This window comes from Nomascus leucogenys, chromosome X, assembly GCF_006542625.1.
Source record: "Nomascus leucogenys isolate Asia chromosome X, Asia_NLE_v1, whole genome shotgun sequence".
In the NCBI taxonomy this organism is placed as follows: domain Eukaryota; kingdom Metazoa; phylum Chordata; class Mammalia; order Primates; family Hylobatidae; genus Nomascus; species Nomascus leucogenys.
In genome coordinates this window covers 89,606,341-89,612,730 of record NC_044406.1, presented here as the reverse complement: position 1 = coordinate 89,612,730, position 6,390 = coordinate 89,606,341, and the positions used below count along the sequence as shown (strand labels likewise).

The 6,390-nt window shown below is 40.8% G+C and overlaps 1 protein-coding gene and 1 pseudogene across 1 annotated transcript in view; both read left to right on the top strand.

Moving 5' to 3' along the window:
- The window catches only part of TMSB15A (thymosin beta 15a), a 78,950-nt gene that overhangs the window by 44,010 nt on the left and 28,550 nt on the right, over positions 1 to 6,390 (top strand). The gene's annotated exons all lie outside the window — the stretch shown is intronic.
- On the top strand, positions 95 to 1,631 carry LOC100584330 (annotated as a pseudogene).

The window sequence follows — 6,390 nt, the reverse complement described above, 5'->3', positions numbered from 1 at the left end:
GAAGCAACGCGGGGGCAGGTGATCGAAGCCACTAGAAAACCAGCATTCTCGTGATTATGGAGGCTCTTCTGTCCTTTCTGTGACGGAAGCAATGCTGACCTCGGTTTTCTGGACCCATTCTGACTCAGGAGTCTTCATGTAAATGGGTCCCGTCATGCCTCCCATTAAGATGCTAGAAAGCTCAGGAGTTAGTGTCTCCAGTGGACTGAGTCAGTGTTACTGGGGCAGCGGTTTCTCCAAGGCCGTTTGGGAAGACGATGACCTCGACTTTTCTCTGCCTGACATCCTATTGAAAGAGGGGACCATGGAAGATGAAGAGCTGACCAACCTCAGCTGGCTGCATGAGAGCAAGAACTTGCTGAAGAGCTTTGGAGAGTCGATCCTCAAGAGTGTCAGCCCGGTCCAGGACCTGGACGATGACGGCCCCTGTCCCCACCCACTCTGATATGCCCTACGATGCCAGGCAGAACCCCAACTGCAACCCCCCCTTACTCCTTTAGCTGCCTCATATTTATGGCCATCAAGGACTCTCCAACCAAGCGCCTGCCAGTGAAAGATATTTACAACTGGATCTTGAAACATTTTCCATATGTTGCAAATGCACCTACTGGGTGGAAATACTCAGTGAGACACAATTTGTCGTTGAATAAGGATTTTAAGAAAGTGAACAAAGAGAGGAGTCAGGGTATTGGGAAAGGGTCGTTGTGGTGCATAGACCCAGAGTATAGACAAAATCTAACTCAGGCTTTGAAAAAGACACCTTATCACCCACACCCACACCCACACGTGTTCAATACACCTCCCACCTGTCCTCAGGCATATCAAAGCACATCAGGTCTACCCGTCTGGCCGGGCAGTACCTTCTTCAAGAGAAATGGAGCCCTTCTCCAAGATCCTGACATTGATGCTACCAGGGCCATGGGACTCCCCATGAGATACACTCCAGGAGTGATACAAAATGGAGCGCGGGTCCTGAGCTGAGAGGACTGTTTCCTGGTGTGCGGCAGCTGCCGATCAGTCCCATTGAGATGACGGCTGCTGTAAGGAACAGCATCACCAGCTGCCGGATGTGGACTGAGAGCGAGCCATCGTGTGGCTCCCCGGTGGTTAGCGGAGACCCCAAGGAGGATCACAACTACAGCAATGCCAAATCCTCCAACGCCCGGAGCACCTTGCCCACCAACGACTCCATCCCCTCCTCCTCCTCGGCCGACGACCACTACAAGTTTGCCAGCAAGGAGAGCCAGGAGGGCAATGAGGGCAGCGAGGGGAGCTTCTGGAGCCACGAGAGCCACAGCGACAGGGAAGAGGACGACAGGAAACACAGCCAGAAGGAGCCCGAGGATGCTCTGGGGGACAGCGTGTACGCATCCCAGCACAAGAAACGCCAGGACTTTGCTAAGACCAGGAAGGTCCCCAGCGACACACTGCCCCCTCAAAAAGAGACGCACTGTAAAGCACCCCCCCGCACCGCACCCCACCAGGGCGAAGACGAGGAGATTAAAGAAGCAGCGGGGTCGCTCCTGCACTTAGCAGAGATCCGATCCTGTTTGAATAACATCATCAATCGGACGGCAAAGGGGCAGAAAGAGCAAAATGAAATCACAAAAAAATTAAAAACAAGTCACTGATTTGTTTTGAACTTAAGGCCATTTGGTTTCAGCATGTCAGGAGATTTCTAATGATTTGTGGCAATATCAGCATTTTTTTTTTCTCTTTTCTTGTTTTGTTTTGGGTTTGGTTTTCTTTTTTTTTTTTTTTTTTTTTTTTTAATTTGCCCCCTCTTCTTTGTTTTGGGCCCTTAAGAATTTTATTTTTAAAGGAGATTGAAGCCATATAACTCATATTGACACTCAGCTGTTTTACAAAAGCTTTTCATTATCTGAAGACAAAACTGAATAAGCTAAAATTACCATTGCTTCCTCAAGCTTGTCAGAAACCTGTGGCTGAATCCTCAAGGAGGTCAACGTCAATGCTACCGGAACACACATTCAGCACCTAGAAGGCACGTGTGCAAAGTAATCATCGTTCAGGCCCAACCCTTAGGTTTACATGACTGTGTTCTGAGTTCCCCAGCCCCTCTCCTCCTTTTATTAGATGAGATTTAGCACACTCTCAGTTATTTAAACATGCAACATTTCTTGAGTATGTATGTTGAGGCCATCTGAGCTCATAGCTGATTCAGTAACCAGTTTCATGCTGTGTCACTCACACTCACTACTTAAAACTGCCATCATGAAAATGTGCAGGAAAAATGTATCCATGTGTGTATGGGAAGCATATACACTTGTACATTTTTTAATACTCTGATTCTGTAACATTTCTGAGTTTTGTTTTGTTTTACAGAAAAAAAGTGATAAAGCAATCAGAAGACCAAGAGGCTTACTATTAATGCTTAGGGTTATCTGACCTTGGCTGGCCAATAGACCTACATGGCCAAATTAATTTACGAGAGTAATAATTTTTCGAAAGCCATTTTTTTTTCTGATATTCATGCCAATATCATGAATAGAAAGGGAGAACCATAAAGGAGAAATAATGTGATGTTCAGTTATGTTCGTGTGAACCTAAAGAAACAATATGGAGGCAGGCACAATCAGCCAAACTCTAGGGACTTGATGGTGTTGCTTGGAAAGCATGTATACCTGCATTTTGCATTCTTTGTATGTAATCATATTGCCAAAGACAAACTATTTCATCATTTTTTTGTAAATAACACTTTTCCCCAGACCTACCATAAGTTTCTGTGATGTATTGTCTTCCAGTTGCGATAAAAATTACTGAGTTGCATCAAAAATAAAAAACAAACAAAAAAACCTAACTTCTGTAGTTGTCATGAGACTTCATAGGACAGTCTATGGAAACTGCTACCCATAGTACTCTGTGTGAAATAACAACTTTAAAAAATGCTTGTTCTCAAAAGCAATGGCAACAAAAGCCAAAATTGACAAATGGGATCTAATTAAACTAAAGAGCTTCTGCACAGCAAAATAAACTATCATTAGAGTGAACAGGCAATCTACAGAATGGGAGAAAATTTTTGCAATCTATCCATCTGACAAAGGGCTAATATTCAGAATCTACAAAAGACCTAAACAAATTTACAAGAAAAAAACAACCCCATCAAAAAGTGGGTGAAGGATATGAACAGACATTTCTCAAAAGAAGACATTTATGCGGTCAACAAACATATGAAAAAAAGCTCATCATCACTGATCATTAGAGAAATGCAAATCAAAACCACAATGAGATACCATTTCATGCCAGTTAGAATGGCGATCGTTAAGAAGTCAGGAAACAACAGATGCTGGAGAGGATGTGGAGAAATAGGAATGCTTTTACACTGTTGGTGGGAGTGTAAATTAGTTCAACCACTCTGGAAGACAGTGTGGCAATTCCTCAAGGATCTAGAACCAGAAATACCATTTGACCCAGCAATCCCATTACTGGGTATATACCCAAAGGATTATAAATCATTTTACTATAAAGACACATGCACACATATGTTTACTGCAGCACTGTTCACAATAGCAAAGACTTAGAACCAACCCAAATGCCCATCAATGATAGACTGGATAAAGAAAATGTGGCACATATACACCATGGAATACTATGCAGCCATAAAAAGGATGAGTTCATGTCCTTTGCAGGGACATAGATGAAGCTGGAAACCATCAGCAAACTAACACAAGAACAGAAAACCAAACACCGCATGTTCTCACTCATAAGCAGGAGTTGAAAAATGAGAACACGTGGACACACGGAGGGGAACATCACACACTGGGGTCTAGCAGGGGTGGGGGGCTAGGGGATGGATAGCATTAGGAGAAATACCTAAGGTAGATGACGGGTTGATGGGCGTAGCAAACCACCATGGCACGTGTATATCTATGTAACCTGCACATTCTGCACATGTATCCCAGAACTTAAAGTATAATAAAAAAAATTTTTAAAAATTGATATGGAAACACAAAGCACCTAGATTCACCAAAACAAATTTATTAAATAAAGAAGAAAATTGGAGGACAAATATTACCTAAGACTTATTAAAAGCTGTAGTAATCAAGGCAGTTTAGATATTGGCAAAGATAAATAAATAAAAGAAACAGAATAGAAAGTCCAGAAATAGACACAGACATATATGGAAAAAAATGCTGGTTCACCTCCCTCTACTCCCTGATACTTCGCATCATATACAAATTTAAAAATACTTTTAAAGAAAACCACAGAATAAAATATCCAAGTCTGAGAGCATAATTGCTACTCTGTAAGCTAGCCTACACAGTAATTTTATCCTACTCTTTCCACTATAAACAGTGTTTAGTCTAGAAGAGCTGTGGGAATGTGGATTATTTATACAAACTAGATCATTATAAGTTAGATCAACTTGCTCTGGAGTTGAATCCTACGTATTATCTTGTAAGCTCTGTTGCTGCAGGAGGGCATTTCCAAGCTTGTCCAATTATGTTATTTAGAAATAACCTTCTATTATTTTTCCTTTATTTTCTTGTTTACTAAGTCTCCCATTGTTCCAAGGGTCCTGGTAAAGTGTGGTTAGCAGGAACTTTGAGCATTAAAAAAAAATCAAAGCTCAGTTGATGGAGAGAATAACTGAGAGCCCAAGAATATTTGAGAAAATGCCATGGGATCGTTCCGAACTTGCTTATACATCAGATCTAATTAGCAGCAAGTCCTTCACTTTTAATTCAGTAGAGAATGATCTCTAAGGTGATTTCAGGTTCTAAAATTTGTTTATTAAAAGTGAATAGAGTTTTTTTAATTTTTTATTTATTATTTTAGAGGTTTTATTTTAAAGGATCAAGCTTTTTGATGATATGAACAGTGAATCTGAATGCTTTATCTGTCCTTCAGAAATTCATTTCAGGGTAATTATTTATGACCAAACCTGTATTTAATTCATGGAGTGAAGCATCTTCAGAGGAGTGTGTTTTTAGCATCTTTTACCTAGGGTCACAATATTGGTGAAAAAGAAATGTTCTCCCTAATCAAATGTTCACTAACCCTCTTTACCCTAGCATGGTGTAAGGAATGAAATATACCATTCTATGAATTTGAGTTGTGGTTTTAATTAAAATTCTTATTTGTACTCAGTCTAAATTCACAATCTAAGTCATCTTTAATTTTTTCCAGCACAGAACTCCTGAGTTGCTTTGGATAACTTAACACACACAAAAATTAACACTAAAAATTGTGGCCAGAGTCAAGTTTGGACAGTCTTCTCAAAGAGGTCTAGTTGATATGAAGAAACTGATTTAAGAGAGAGTAAAAATTCCTAATATGCCAGGCACTCTTCTAAGTATCTTACATGAATTCTTTTAATCCTCAGAATTATCCTATAAAGTAGACGTGATTAATATTCCCATGTTACAGATGAAGAAAATTGAGGCACAGTAAGTTTCCCAACATTATCCCACCATTAAATGACAGAGACAGGTTACAAACCCAGGGGCCAAACATTACTTTTCAAGGGCTCTTTGTGAGACAAACTTACCTTGGACAGATCCTCAGATATTCTGATTTAATTATTATGGAACGGGATAAGGGTGGAGGCGGTGGTCTGCTGAAGCCAACTTATACGGGATCATAAGGCAAGACCATAAAATCTTCAGGAATTTTGCACTGATTGACTTCACTATCTCACATTGGTGTGTTGAAATTGGCCATGGAAACAGTATTTATGCCATGGAAATCAGCAAATACTACAACTCAGCCTCCCAACCTGCAGCTCTGGTTGGTAAACATTTGGCAACAGATCACTAAGTGGAGAACAGATATCAGCATTTTGAAAAACTCCTCAGGTGATCCTAAGATGCAGTGGGGGTTGAATACCACTGCTGATAGACAGACTGTTAACTGTAGTTTCTCCAAGGAGTGAGATCAGAGGAGGGAGAAGATGAGATGTTCACTGCTTACTATATTTGATAGGCACATGCATTTCTTTCATAAAATAATATGCCAAATTTAAAGAAACCAATAAAGAAATATACATTTTTCAAAGTTATCTCTGCGTTTTACTTGCAGTTATAGAAATAGTGCTGATTTATAGTTAGGGCATGGCAAAGGGATGGATGTAGTCGGCAATCAGGGAAGCTTCTTTGCCACAGTCTCTGAAGAAAAATTAAAGGTAGCAAAGAGTCAGTTTGTGAAGAGCGAAGAATGGATTCTGTTCAGCAGACAGAACCCACCTCTAGGGAGGAGACTTTGTGTAGCTCTGGCTTCAGGTAGGAGATAAAGATCCAGGAAAGTCAGCTGTCAGATAAAGGGAGATCTAACACCAGGAGACTGTAGCTCAGACATGAGACCAGATGTGAGATGATTGGCAAGAAGCTGGAGGAAACTTGGTCATGAAGGAATTTAATCCTAAGCAGC